A 16,956-nucleotide genomic window follows, 5' to 3' on the forward strand; every position below is an offset into this window, starting at 1 on the left:
ATCATCCACACTAACCTAGGTAGTTTTGCTTCCTCAATAACGACCACATCTCCATTTTGAAACGGCTCCTTGTTCGGCATGTTTGAACGGTAATGAGCAGATCTTATAATTAAATCAAGACCTTTGCTTACTTCCTCTACTACGGCCATCATCCACACTAACCTAGGTAGTTTGGCTTCTTCAACAACGACCACATCTCGATTTTCAAACGGCTCCTTGTTCGGCATGTTTGAACGGTAATGAGCAGATCTAATAATTAAATCAAGACCTTTGCATTAACCTAGGAAGTTTGGCTTCCTCAATAACGACCACATCTCCATTTTCAAACGGCTCCTTGTTCGGCATGTTTGAACGGTAATGAGCAGATCTTATAATTAAATCAAGACCTTTGCTTACTTCCTCTACTACGGCCATCATCCACACTAACCTAGGTAGTTTCGTTCTTCAACAACGACAACATCTCCATTTTCAAACGGCTCCTTGTTCGGCATGTTTGAACGGTAATGAGCAGATCTTATAATTAAATCAAAACCTTTGCTTACTTCCTCTACTACGGCCATCCACATTAACCTAGGTAGTATTGCTTCCTCAATAACGACCACATCTCCATTTTCAAACGGCTCCTTGTTTGGCCTGTTTGAACGGTAATGAGCAGACCTTATAATTAAATCAAGACCTTTACTTACTTCCTCTACTACGGTTATCATCCACACTAACCTAGGTAGTTTTCCTTCCTCAATAACGACCACATCTCCATTTTCAAACGGCTCCTTGTTCGGCATGTTGAACGGTAATGAGCAGATCTTATAATGAAATCAAGACATTTGCTTACTTCCTCTACTACGGCCATCATCCACACTTAACTAGGTAGTTTCGCTTCTTCAACAACGACCACATCTCCATTTTCAAACGGCTCCTTGTTCGGCATGTTTGAACGGTAATGAGCAGATCTTATAATTAAATCAAGACCTTTGCATTAACCTAGGTAGTTTCGCTTCCTCAATAACGACCACATCTCCATTTTCAAACGGCTCCTTGTTCGGCATGTTTGAACGGTAATGAGCAGATCTTATAATTAAATCAAGACCTTTGCTTACTTCCTCTACTACGGCCATCATCCACACTAACCTAGGTAGTTTGGCTTCTTCAACAACGACCACATCTCGATTTTCAATTGGCTCCTTGTTCGGCATGTTTGAACGGTAATGAGCAGATCTAATAATTAAATCAGACCTTTGCATTAACCTAGGTAGTATTGCTTCCTCAATAACGACCACATGTCCATTTTCAAACGGCTCCTTGTTCGGCATGTTTAAACGGTAATGAGCATATCTTATAATTAAATCAAGACCTTTGCTTACTTCCTCTACTACGGCCATCATCCACACTAACCTAGGTAGTTTTGCTTCCTCAATAACGACCACATCTCCATTTTCAAACGGCTCCTTGTTTGGCCTGTTTGAACGGTAATGAGCAGATCTTATAATTAAATCAAGACCTTTACTTACTTCCTCTACTACGGCCATCATCCACACTAACCTAGGTAGTTTTCCTTCCTCAATAACGACCACATCTCCTTGTTCGGCATGTTGAACGGTAATGAGCAGATCTTATAATTAAATCAAGACCTTTGCTTACTTCCTCTACTACGGCCATCATCCACACTAACCTAGGTAGTTTCGGTTCTTTAACAACGACCACATCTCCATTTTCAAACGGCTCCATGTTCGGCATGTTTGGACGGTAATGAGCAGATCTTATAATTAAATCAAGACCTTTGCTTACTTCCTCTATTACGGCCATCATCCGCACTAACCTAGGTAGTTTTGCTTCCTCAACAACGACCACATCTCCATTTTCAAACGGCTCCTTGTTCGGCATGTTTGAACGGTAATGAGCAGATCTTATAATTAAATCAAGACCTTTGCTTACTTCCTCTATTACGGCCATCATCCACACTAACCTAGGTAGTTTTGCTTCCTCAATAACGACCACATCTCCATTTTCAAACGGCTCCTTGTTCGGCATGTTGAACGGTAATGAGCAGATCTTATAATGAAATCAAGACCTTTGCTTACTTCCTCTACTACGGCCATCATCCACACTAACCAAGGTAGTTTTGCTTTAACAATCACGACCAAATATCCATTTTCAAACGGCTCCTTGTTCGGCATGTTTGAACGGTAATGAGCAGATCTTATAATTAAATCAAGACCTTTGCTTACTTCCTCTATTACGGCCATCATCCACACTAACCTAGGTAGTTTTGCTTCCTCAATAACGACCACATCTCCATTTTCAAACGGCTCCTTGTTTGGCCTGTTTGAACGGTAATGAGCAGATCTTATAATTAAATCAAGACCTTTACTTACTTCCTCTACTACGGCCATCATCCACACTAACCTAGGTAGTTTTGCTTCCTCAATAACGACCACATCTCCATTTTCAAACGGCTCCTTGGTTGGCCTGTTTGAACGGTAATGAGCAGATCTTATAATTAAATCAAGACCTTTGCTTACTTCCTCTATTACGGCCATCATCCACACTAACCTAGGTAGTTTTGCTTCCTCAATAACGACCACATCTCCATTTTCAAACGGCTCCTTGTTCGGCATGTTGAACGGTAATGAGCAGATCTTATAATGAAATCAAGACCTTTGCTTACTTCCTCTACTACGGCCATCATCCACACTAACCAAGGTAGTTTTGCTTTAACAATCACGACCAAATATCCATTTTCAAACGGCTCCTTGTTCGGCATGTTTGAACGGTAATGAGCAGATCTTTTAATTAAATCAAGACCTTTGCTTACTTCCTCTACTACGGCCATCATCCACACTAACCTAGGTAGTTTCGCTTCTTCAACAACGACCACATCTCCATTTTCAAACAGCTCCTTGTTCGGCCTGTTTGAACGGTAATGAGCAGATCTTATAATTAAATCAAGACCTTTGCTTACTTCCTCTACTACGGCCATCATCCACACTAACCTAGGTAGTTTCGGTTCTTTAACAACGACCACATCTCCATTTTCAAACGGCTCCATGTTCGGCATGTTTGGATGGTAATGAGCAGATCTTATAATTAAATCAAGACCTTTGCTTACTTCCTCTATTACGGCCATCATCCGCACTAACCTAGGTAGTTTTGCTTCCTCAACAACGACCACATCTCCATTTTCAAACGGCTCCTTGTTCGGCATGTTTGAACGGTAATGAGCAGATCTTATAATTAAATCAAGACCTTTGCTTACTTCCTCTATTACGGCCATCATCCACACTAACCTAGGTAGTTTTGCTTCCTCAATAACGACCACATCTCCATTTTCAAACGGCTCCTTGTTCGGCATGTTGAACGGTAATGAGCAGATCTTATAATGAAATCAAGACCTTTGCTTACTTCCTCTACTACGGCCATCATCCACACTAACCAAGGTAGTTTTGCTTTAACAACCACGACCAAATATCCATTTTCAAACGGCTCCTTGTTCGGCATGTTTGAACGGTAATGAGCAGATCTTATAATTAAATCAAGACCTTTGCTTACTTCCTCTATTACGGCCATCATCCACACTAACCTAGGTAGTTTTGCTTCCTCAATAACGACCACATCTCCATTTTCAAACGGCTCCTTGTTTGGCCTGTTTGAACGGTAATGAGCAGATCTTATAATTAAATCAAGACCTTTACTTACTTCCTCTACTACGGCCATCATCCACACTAACCTAGGTAGTTTTGCTTCCTCAATAACGACCACATCTCCATTTTCAAACGGCTCCTTGGTTGGCCTGTTTGAACGGTAATGAGCAGATCTTATAATTAAATCAAGACCTTTGCTTACTTCCTCTATTACGGCCATCATCCACACTAACCTAGGTAGTTTTGCTTCCTCAATAACGACCACATCTCCATTTTCAAACGGCTCCTTGTTCGGCATGTTGAACGGTAATGAGCAGATCTTATAATGAAATCAAGACCTTTGCTTACTTCCTCTACTACGGCCATCATCCACACTAACCAAGGTAGTTTTGCTTTAACAATCACGACCAAATATCCATTTTCAAACGGCTCCTTGTTCGGCATGTTTGAACGGTAATGAGCAGATCTTTTAATTAAATCAAGACCTTTGCTTACTTCCTCTACTACGGCCATCATCCACACTAACCTAGGTAGTTTCGCTTCTTCAACAACGACCACATCTCCATTTTCAAACAGCTCCTTGTTCGGCCTGTTTGAACGGTAATGAGCAGATCTTATAATTAAATCAAGACCTTTGCTTATATCCTCTACTACGGCTGAACAAAATTAACTCACTCGAATGAAACTTGCGAAATTTCTTACTTTTGAAAAACAAAAGTTACATGTAAAATTTTAAATCACTTTTCGGGAGGATACCTTATATGGTTATTTTGTAATAGTAAAATGGATCTGCGAATTCAGTAGTTTGTTAATAAATGAAATTTTCATATTGTTAGGGATAGTAGGAATAGGAAGTAGATGCCGAAGCTACGCCGAGGGAATGATTCACATGGTTACGCACCGATTAATTCAAATATGCATCGTAGGCTACTAGCCCCTTTAATCATTATAAATTTCATTTTTATTTGTTCAATCAATTCGTTATCCCTTGAAACGTAACCTAAACTTTGTACACTGTTCTCACTGTTTTCGCTCTGTAATCGCTCTCTGTATCCGCTGTAATTAAACTGTAATCGCACTGTAATTGCTGCTTTAACAAAAATCTACCCACTTGTCGCAATACCTCCGTAATTATCGTAATCACTATGGTGCTTCATGTTATCACTGATTACGTCATCAGTGTAACGAAAAATTAGAAGTGGATATCAGACGAGGACCGCGTTACTGGGTTGGCCCCGTTTACCGTACGGCTACTACAGCCGAGTACGTTCGGCGGTAGTGGCGAGTAAGAATTAGTTCTCACGCAGGGAACGAGCCGGCCAGACAAACTAAGGGTTGGGAATTTTGATCGCCATCGGCGTTTCGTGTGTTTATTTTAACTTCATTTTGCTACGCCATTTTAATATCTTTCAACTATTACATAATGGGTATGAATTAATGTTCATAAACGTTACGATTGTTAGATACGTTACAGCGAGGGTGAAAGTATAATATGGGCTAGCCCTTCTTTTTTAACTATCACGCGAACAATAAACGTCCAAAAAATCTTCTTTGCGTGCGACAATAAATACCCAAAACTTCATGAATTATTTAATTTTTACATACAAATAAATTTAGGATATGTTTAAGTTTTTTTAAATATATTCAACAGTAGGGAGAGCATTGCACCACAACTCACTGAATTCGCAGCATGAGCCTAGTTACGCCACTGAACATCCGATTTGAGCCCCAACCTTTTCAGACGTTTTACTTAAGCCGAAAGCAGGGGTAGGGTTGTCAGTGATAATCTTCCACTTCTAATAATGGTAATATGAGCCACCTTACTGTTTTCGTTAGTCGTTGAAAGGGGGCATGGTGATAGTTTTCGGTCAGAAATAGGCCAAAAGTAAGATATTTCGAAGATACTTTTATTTATAAATTTCTTACTTTCAGCATAAAAATATTTCACAGATTATTTTATTCAACCGATTTAAAATAACGCGTTCAGGTACACTTTAAAATTCAATCATAATTTAGATAATGCAAATGACTTCCAATTAATAATTTAATGTTTGGCGAAGGACATTTTATATTTCAGATCTGACAGCAAAGAAAGTACTTCGAGTGTGTCTATCAGTGTTTCCACTTTGCGGCGAAAAACCGTTCAGCTAGCACCAAAAATTTAAAAGCGACGAAAACCCGGGAAAACGTTTTCTACGCTAATATACTATTATATTATCTTTTAATGTTCTTGTATATTTTATTACTTCAAATTCCTATACATTGAATATTGCATAAGATACAAATTAAGGTAGACGATCTAAAACGTCCGATAACGAGAAACCCGGCGGAAAAGTGTTTAAAACGGAAGCTGCGTTGCACTGCAATTGAGATCCGAATTCGTCGCCCTATATAGTGGCATGAAAAACCAATGACCAAACCATGAGCTATGAAGTAGACTAGTAGTCTTTGTGGGTTTTTTCTAGAGATCTTGCAGTTGGACGTTATATTGGAGATTAATCTTCCGGCGGAGTCGCCGCTGGTCAAAACTTGTCATCAAACAATCGTGGATTAATAATAGTTGGATATAGCACTCAATAGTAAAGCCTGCCTCTCGCCGCGGTTGTTTAAATTTAAAAGAAACATATAATATGATATATTCGATGTAGTTTTGTCTAAGTACCGTCACGTACCCTACATTATTTTTGTTGAACATTGAAAAATGCTAGGAACCAGAACCGGAACCGACAAAGTCCCAAAACATGGAACCGTTGCATCCCTAATATATATATATATATATATTCTTGTGTCCCGGTGACTTTGACACGGACCATTTTCCGGAATCATACGTAGTACATAGGTCTGACAGGACAACACATGGTGGCGGCGCTCTCATGTTCGTTAAAATGTCTCACACGAAATGATCTGGAATCCGATTTTGAAGCTGTATGGCTCGAGCTTTTCCTACCAGGCCACCGCAAACTATTACTTGGAAATATATATCTATGCCCTTCTACGCCTGTCTTAAAATACGAACAACTATCAATACTTCTAAAATCTAATCTTTCGTCGTTTGATGGCGATATTATCTTCTTGGGTGATTTCAACGTAGCTAGAATTGACTGGCCACAATACACTATCGACCGTTGCGCGTTCTACGTAAAACAAAAAGCTGAGTTTCTCATTGAACTCATAAACTACTACAATCTATATCAAATTAATGATATTAAAACCGTGATGGCAACCTCCTAGACTTATGTCTAGTAAATAACCACAAAACTACCCTTAAGAGCTGCATCCCTGTTGTTAAAGAAGACCCGTTACATCCAAGCTTCCTCGTTACGTATAACGGCAACGTAGAATACGCGTCGAAAAATCATGGCGCCATCTACCAATACAAACGGGGTAACTACAAAACCCTCTACGAAGACGTCTCTTCTATCGACTGGTCCGTCTTGTATTCCAGAACCGATGTAAACGACGCTGTCGAAATACTTACCTCCGAAATAATATCCGCCCTAAATAAAGCTATTAATAAAAGAAAAGAAATTAAAAACCAATAATAACAAACCTTCACAAACTTACCCAAACTGGTTTTCAGCCGAAACTATAAAAGCACTAAAGGAAAAAAGATACCTTCACCGTAAAATGAAGCGTTTGCCAAGCGACGCTAATAGCAATAGTTTTAAAAATCAGCGCACCCTAACTAAGCGCCTTATTAATCGTGATAAATTGATATATACTACCAAAATATCGGATTCCATGGGGAAAACCCCCAAAGTATTTTGGGACTACGTAAACCGTCGCAGAAAAGAACAACGCCAAAATATCACATTAGTAAAAGGTGATGAGTGTATCTCTGATAACACCTCAATCGCCCAAGAATTCGGACACTTTTTCTCCAACGCAGCCAGTGATACTTGTGAACCAGAAATCACTACAAATGACAATCCATCAGCTAATAACTTTTTCTCGCTTCGGATCACCGAAGACGACATCATTCAGTCCATAAAAAAACTCAAACCGACCACCTCATCTGGCTTTGACGCCGTACCAAATTTCTTATTTTCAACTTATCACTATCGTCGGGCGTTTTTCCAGTAAAATGGAAGACAGCCGTGATTTCACCAATACACAAGAAGGGCTTCAAAGGTGACCCTACTACCTATCGACCAATTTCTGTCTTGACGTCACTCGCCATGGTATTCGACTTCACCGTCGAACGACACCTCTATAACTGGTTTAAGCCTTACTTACCCGAAAGCCAGCACGGTTTTGTTAAAGGCCGCTCTGTCGACACGAACCTGATGGCATTCGTCAACTACATCGATCCTTTGGTCACTGCTCGTGGTCAAGTTGACACCGTATACATAGACTTATCCAAAGCCTTTGACCGAGTGTCGCATCCCCGTCTCCTCCAGAAACTTGAATATCACGGGCTATCCGGTTGCGTTGGTGCGCGGATTACCTCGATAATCGCCTTAATTACATTAAGTGTAACGGCGAAATCACCAGCGTACATTTTAACGTCACGTGCGGGGTACCCCAAGGGTCATCGTTGGGACCGCTATTATTTAACGTGTACATATTCGACATACCACTCGGAATTAGGCACTCGCGAGTTTTCCAGTTGGCCGATGGTCATAAGCTCTCCAATAATATACGCCATATTTCAGACTGCAAACTACTTCAAGAAGATCTTAATTCACTTAATATCTGGTGCCCTAAAAATAATATTCCGATTAATGCCACTAAAACTGTCGTCGTTACATACACAAGAAAAACCATACCTGTATATTTTATTTACACCATAGACGAAATTCCACTAACTAGAGTCAAAACCGTTAAGGACCTCGGCGTCCATTTCGATAGCAACCTAATATACGACGAACATGTTGTTGCCAAAGCAAAGAGAGTATTAGGTGTCTCGTATCGAATCTCAAGTCAACTTCACTCAAAAAAATGTTTTTTAAGTCTCTTTAATTCACTTGTAAAATCTACCCTTTTATATGGATCAATAATCTATCACGATACGTGCGCTTCTAACATAGGAAAAATTGAATCTGTTTTTAAAAAGTTTATTTATTTATACAACCTTTTTGATCACCATAGACTTTCAGACAACTTTGAAACCAATCTGAAATCTTTAAACATAGACTCCGTTCTCGTAACGTTGGTGAAAAATGACATAAAATTTCTACATCGCATTTTTAATCACAAAATAAATTGTCCCGAACTTTTAGAATTTTTAAATTTAACTGTAATAAATCTCGCTCTCGACATAGAAATTTGTTCTACATAAGAAATATTGCATGCCGAACTACAGACAGACTTATGGACAACTATAATAAACATGGCTCTGAAAATGACTTAAGTAATCGAAAAAAAATGTTTAGTAATCAGATCATTTTGAGTGAAACTGTATAAACCAACTAGTGTTAGCCTAGCTGTGATATTTACTTATTATTTATTCCATTATAATTGATAGTATGGATATGAATTAGAGTCACTTTAGTTTTAACAACATTTTTAATATAATGTAAAATTGACTGTATTTCGACTCTGTTAAATTGAAACAATGTTAATTTAGTGTTAGTATACTTTATATATATATATATATATATATATATATATATATATATATATATATATATATAAACTAAAAAACGATACAGAGCCAATTACTCGAAGTGTGTTTAATGTAAGAATTTGAAATTTTCAGGTTACATAGAGGGTGCAGGGGGACAAATGACAATTAAAATTTCAATGACCTTGAACCAGGTCTTCAAGGCCATTCAAATTTTATCTCGAGAACCATTAGGATTCCAATTAGAAATGTGTTCTACGTTTAATTTTAAATCTAAACAACTTTGACCCGATCTAATTTGACCATTGGGAAATGTTAGACCAAAAACCATAAGGTCGTCTGTGGTATTCAAATAAAGACACGACATTTAAGGGCTTATAAATCATAAACTACCAGATCTAATGGATCAAAAAATCATTTTGAGAAAAATGGCCTGATCGAGCAAATTGAGACACCCTGTATATTGAATTGAATCTTACGCGGCGTGGAGGCGCTACTAACCCAAGCTCCGCCACTGCGCGGCCGTCGATGCACATAAGGAGGGGGAGACGAGTACGCGATCATTTGTTTGTGCCAGAAGTTTTTTAAGTTTCTGCTCTCATAGCCACGTTTTAAAATGACTAACGCAGGTAAGGACTTAGAAATTTTCCTGGCATCCTGTGTTTTTTGTAAAGTATAAAATGTTGGTATGTATTATTGTGATTTAATTTAAAATAAGTGATCGTTATTGCAAAAATGGGGGTAACACGGTGTGCGTATTCACTTTGAAAGAGTGATTCTCATAAAATTAATTCCATTCCCGAAACCAATTTTAAAGCTAATGTTTGTAAGAAATGATAAAATTGGCTCCAAAAAGATAGACCAGAATTGTTTTGACAAATTTCACGGAAAACACTATCTAAAGCAAGCATTATGTAGAAGATAATGGGCCTACTGCAAAACATCCGAACCCGATTCATGACGATGTTAAATTGCAATTGTAGTAACGTATAGACGAATTTGATTTCCCATTCATAAAGCCATTCGTACAACAAGTTGAAACTGAAGAGACCTTAAAAACTCCTGCTTTCACCTTTAAAACCCGCCCAGTTAATGGTGCCTACGATGATTTATTTAAATTTTATCCACCACCAAGCTCCAATTTAATACAAGATCAAAGCATTGTGAGAATTAGTATCATTTCATTTGGAAAGATGTTGAAACAACGATCTTATAAAGCTTTTTTTCTTAGGATTATGATGAGGATAAAAATTTGCAAAAACACGAAAAAGGAATTCATATCGAATTTTCAAATGAGGGACCAGTGGATTATGTATTTTCCGAAAATGAAAATTTATTAGGAAAAGAAAGGACTGGTGGTTCAGAAACATTTTAAAGGAATTTTAATGATTTCGTCAATTCTGACTGCCTTTTGAAAAGAAGTTCATCAATTAAAGACGCAAGATGCATACCGTTAGCATGAGTTAAATGAGTTTGCAAGTATTCTTTAAGTGTTAAATAAGAAAGAAGAATATCATATTCTGTGAACTTGACCGGAAAAATTACAACAAGCTCTTTAATGTAAACAGTGTTACATAACGTCAACAACTTTAATGTTTGTTATGGAAATGGTGAAGAGGAACTTGTTAAGTTATTGAAATGAAGACAGATATGCCTTTTTTTGTGGCATACTTATGCTCATTATAACAATAAATGTACAAAATCTGCGTCAGCTGCTGTCACCTCAGGAGTTAAAATTATATAAGAAACCTGGAGACAACATTTAAGAATATGATCATGGGTGTCTGAAAGAAATTTTTACTCAAACAGTTTCTCAAGGTGAAAGTAAAAGAAGAAGTTTTGGTTCAATGTTTTGGCAAACACAATAAAAATGTGTTATCGAAGTTTTTCGCATAGCAACTGTTGATGCATAGATCCCAAGTTATCTTTCATTTGGTAAAATTTTTGTAACAAAAATAGAAATTACTCTCTGCAGTTGAATATTTATATTGAATTTCATATAATAAAAGCATGTAGATATTTCCCAAAAAATTATTGAAATATTTCTGAGAGTTGGCAATGAAGGGGCACACGCTATAAAATTAAATCTTAGCGAATATTTGTGACTAGCCAAGTTGTGTTTTCCGAGGCACATTAATTAATTATATACAGTTATTTGTGGTCTTCAATTTCGTAGCATTGATCGATAGTAAGTAGAATTCTTCGGTACTAGACGGCCAGGGCATCTAAGGAAGAAATTAGAGGATAATAATCTTCTGGAAAGTTTGCTGCTATATTTGTTCCATGGGTAGGACGTGATGCAATTCTGGGTATTGCCTGTTCAACTTTAAGTTCGGCTGTTTGTTTGAAAGTGTTCCGCGGCAGTTTCGCGTACGTAACGAAAAACTTGTTTTAGCTTATTGATGTGGTCCCGTTCTTTTAAAACGTCCATAGGTTCCCCTTGTAGAAAAATTTTCACCGGTTCAAGGATAAAGCTATATTTTGCGATAATATGCAAACTCACTATAAAAATTGGAGTAGTGCATGCGTCTAACAGCTTTAGCGTTAGCACTATGATTTGAGGTGATAATATTCGAAAAGACTTGTACTTGGCCGACCACCTTGTTTCGCAAAAAAAAGGTATATTTCGAATGAGATTTCGAAGAATTTGATCATTTCTTTCACTGTACATGTTGTGTTTCGAATCGCACTTAGTTTGTTTATGTCATTTACGACTAAATTAAGTTAATGATTCGCTTAATGAAAACATTATGCTTTAGGATACTTATCTCTGTCAAATTTGTTCTTCGCCAGACCACAAATGAAAACAATTTGGCAAGCTTGCCAAAATCTACCTCTCCTCGGAAGAATTTGCCTAGGGTGTATTAACTACTGAACACGGTACTCAATGATATTCCGCCATCAAAAGCAGCCCCCAGAAAATCATCCCGGTGCTATCCCAAGCAGCAAATTATTTATTATTTGAATTATAAATATTATTGTATTAAACAAATTTCCAATATCAATAGAACAAAAAACCCCTTTAGACCCAAAACATTATTAAATTACCAAAGAAACAAAATGAGAAGTAGAAAATACAAACCAGCCCATTGTATTATAGGTCTTAAACAATCAAATTTATATGGAAAAACCAAAGTTAAAGCGATAACCGCAACTATAAGTGAAAGCACTAATAAAAACTGCGTGGGCTCAGGACGACTACCCAAAGAAGCCGATAAAAAAATGCAATTAAAAAATCGTAGTGATAAACTATCCCCCATATTATCAACAAACAAGAAAAATAACCCATAGAAAAATATATATAACGATAACCCAACTAAGTAACAAATTAATTAAAATACTTAGTAATCAAGAAAAAGTCAATCTAAATACCCACAGTAATAAACATTGTATTCACAGAAATATGTAATAAAAAATTATAATAACCCAATTAAACAACATGGTAATTCAAATACTTAGAAATCCAGAAAATGTCAATCCATATACCCACGGTAATTTAAATTGTAATAGAAAATCCAAAAACACCTTACCATTAACAATTCCTGGCTTATACATGTAACGCACACAAAAAACCTTAACTGAATAATGAAGGCTATACAACAGCGCATATCTCAAAATATAAAACCAACGTAACCATATTAATGAAAATGTATCACACATTTAAAGCCGATAATAAAACACATGAAATAAATTAAGAAATTACGAGTAAAGTAAGCTCAACGAAAACTGCGCGTTGTATACCACTTGAAATTGAATTCATAAATGAATTTGAACGGCTCAAAAGTATATCAATTAACGTCAAACCAACGCCACCGCATTAATACAACTATATCTAGGTCGATAATAAAACCCGTAAATAAATTACAAAAAACTAACTAAGTGGACCACCCCCGGGTCTACTTTTTAACCATATTATCTCTGCTGACTGCGCTAAAACAAGGTTTGAACTTTAAAATTTCATACGTATGAAAATGTAGGTTATAAATATAATCTTCCGCTTAAACTGAGTTTATAATTTTCAATGAATCGTAATATGTATCGGTGGTTCTGTGGTAGAACGTCTGCCTGTCATGCGGGGGGACTCGGGTTCGATTCCCGCTCGATGCAATGTGATACTCAGATGAATACCGTGAACAATTGGTGGAAACCCTGCCGTTTGGACGTTGTGTTGTTTACTGTTACCCTCAGCACTCTATCGGTCCCAAAAGTCAATAAGAAGAAGTTGGGGGGAAAGACCCTTTACATACAAAACGCAAATACAACAAACTCATCACCCACAACCGCCGTAACACAAACTCAACATCCCGCACTACATATAAACATTACAATAACAACCTTTAAACTGCAAAGACGGTTTTTCGACTTTGCCCCGGTAGCGCGTAGCCCACAGACAAAGACACGGTGATTAGTGTTCGTTTAGAGTTCTATGAGAAGAATTTGCCATTTTTCGCGCATTCTTTCTCCGTAGCCTCGGTTTGACTTAAATGATTACGAAATAAGACCTCGCCTCTTTCTACCCGGAACTCGAGAAGATCGTGGGAAACACCCTGGTTTGATTTTTGCCACTTACAACTTTGTCGTGCGTTCCACCAAATATTCGTAAAGAATTGAGTAATACGAGTATTTTTTTATTCTTTGGAATAGTCTGTATAGCAGCGGAAGTTAATTGTTCCTCTACGTTCTTCTTTTTGTCAACAATATCCAAAAACGCTGGTTCACCATTTGAAGTTATAATTCGACATCAGTACCTACCGGAAAATATCTTTGCGCATATCTTGAAAATTAAAAACTGTACTATGTATCAAAACCAATCATTTTACAGGGAGCAAAGTCTTATCTAAAGGGGTGGGCGTCAACGGAGCAACCATCATCAAAGGGGAGGAGGGGATACGGAGCAACCATCATGCGTAGGAAGGTGGTGGCTAGCCCTTCATGGCACACGAGCCAAAAGCTCCATACACTCATTACGACGAGAACCAGCAGATTATTATATTGATCAGCTAGGCTAATAAACAGGTACCACTATTTTCAAAAGTGTTTTTCCGGGGGCCAGAAAATAACTGTGAACGGCGCTGTTCTAAAAATAATTCAAGTTACTTTATAATAAATGGTACCATAAATAATATACTAATTAAATAATAACTCTGATGCATTTTCCTTTTTTAAGGATAGTGTGGTGTAGGTAAAGAAAATAGGGCGGTTGGTATTTTAGCATGTTGCTCGGTATTGTTTGTCAAGGCTTAACGAGTGATCATTGAAAAGTGTCTTCGCTAAAGAATGCCAAAACGCCACAGTAGGCGAAGGAAGTTTGATGTTTCCTAGTAATGGTTTATTTTTGTTCAAGATCTTAAGCCCACTTTTACCATTGCGGAGCCATTACGGCATCTAACCAAATCCTACACACCGTTTGTGTGTGGAAAAGAGCAGGCTGACGCTTTCGAATACATCCAGGCCGAACTTTGTGTTGAGTGAAGCCTACCAATCTTTGACCCTAACCTGCCAACTGAAAATGCACAGATGCTAATCCTGTTGCTTTAACCGATATCCCCAGAGGCCAAATCGTTGACCACCGCGATATTTAAAAGACGAAATTTAGTTGAATAAGATAATAGCCTCTCACGATGTTTAGTAACTTTATTCTTTTAAGTTATAGTTTAAACGAATATAATATTCAGGCATTGTTTTATTTAGCTAAAGAAATTATTTGCTCTACAACGTTCTCATTGTCAGTTTTCTTCTATCACCTACCGGTCAAAACATACATTTTGGAAAAACAATTAACATTTTCCCCCAATTACACTTGATAGTTTTTTCCATGTTAAATCCGACACCCTGGGTACATGTATTTAAAAAACCATTTAATGTTATTGGTGGGGAAAATAAGAACCTTTAAGACATGTGTATCTTTTCCAACAGCAACATGGAACAAGAAAGTTCCATATGATAGTAGTGAATGAGATTCTAGTAAAATATTCCTGGTCAGTTATCAAAAAGACTTAAAATATTGAACATTCCCCTTGCCTCTAATTTGCACCTTGAGGATGCCAAATATAATGTAGTTGTACTTTTGATGATTTATTTAGTCGTTTATTATTTTAAATAGGATATCCAAATAGGAGCACCTCAGACTCGCTGAAATGGAGGATTATAGCTGGCTCGTGGTTATTGTCATTCAAGTCACGAGCAATATGAGTGCGCAGTGTTCAAGCACCAAATATTTCGAAGTTAACTCCGTTGAAGAACTGATGAACGAACCTTTCCAAAAGATTTCCCTGATAAAAGATGGTCCGGAAGAAAGGTTTATCAAACTAATGGTATTTTAGTTATACCAGTTGATAGACTGTCATTTATTAATCACAATCTTCTTTAACTCAGTGGAACTAAGAAAAACCAACCCTACGCTCTCTCGATTTTCTCTTTTACAAATCTTTTTGGGGAGCTTAATAGGAAAAATATCAAGGTAAGCCATTTGTTTGTCTTTTAAAAATAGTATATTGATAGGGTTTAGGGAAATGGTGAACTTTAATTCCTTAATAATTTAAAAATTTTACCTTTTTAAATAATTATCAAATAATTATCTTATTTGTTGTTCCACTACATCATACTAATTAAACTTCATCATATTAAAAGTTTAAATTTAAAAAACCACACAAACATTTATCGAGTGTTATCACAGTAGGGATGGCATCAATTTCGTTTTCTTAATGCAACGGATTATGTTGAAAGTTTTGTGAAGAATTAAAAAATTAATCGTTGATAACATGATTCAATCTGGAATTATTCCGATTTAATCGTCGAAGAGTGACCGACAAAACATGATAGGGCAGGTGATAATTAATCTAGCTTGTACTAAGGTAACAAGGGCATTATTTAAACTAAATTACTCTACGTTTCTTAAAGTATAAATTACGTTTTATAATTTTTACTTGACTCAGTGAGCGAGTTACGTAGTTTACGACGCCTCGTTTCGTCAATAAATAAATCATTCTTTAAAATTATTTGTTACAAACATATGATATATTGTTATCTTTTCAGAGAACAGATAGCGCAATTAGTTGATTATGGAATATTTGTTTGTTCTTACATGTAGTTGCGTCAAGGTTTGATACGCTCAACCTATTTTTCCGATTTATATTTTTATATTTTTAGTCAAAGGATTTGAAAATTTACAAATATTTGACTCTAAAGGCGATTTTTACCTTCAAATTGATGAGTTGGTGACATGAGAATTATTTGAAAACTTACTCAAAGGAAGGAATTATTTCATAACGTCGAGTTTCCTGATTATAGTTAGCTGCCTTCAATCTTATGAGGATTTACGGTTAAATGTTGGTAATTTTTACTTATCAAAACCCATCAATGCAGATTACGCCATCATGCCAATTTCGAGAAACTGCTCCCAAAACAAAATCGACCGACTTTCTTTTGTGTGAGTTGTCAATTCAGATTATAATTTTTACCTTCAAATTGATGAGTTGGTGACAGGAGATTTATTTGAAAACTTACTCAAAGGAAGGAATTATATGATTATGTTGAGTTTCTCGCTTCTAGTTGCCTACCTTCAATCTTATGAGGATTTTAGGTTTAATGTTAGTCGTCTTTACTTATCGAAGCCGTTCAAAGCAGATTACACCATCATTCCAATTTCGAGAAACTGCTCGCAATGCAAAATCGACTGACTTTCTTTTGTGTAAGTTGTCAATTCAGATTATAAAGAGCATATTCTAGACAACAAAGAGGTGCTCAATACAG

The sequence above is a fragment of the Leiobunum rupestre genome, chromosome 8 (assembly GCF_980474605.1).
Source record: "Leiobunum rupestre chromosome 8, qqLeiRupe1.1.hap1, whole genome shotgun sequence".
In the NCBI taxonomy this organism is placed as follows: domain Eukaryota; kingdom Metazoa; phylum Arthropoda; class Arachnida; order Opiliones; family Sclerosomatidae; genus Leiobunum; species Leiobunum rupestre.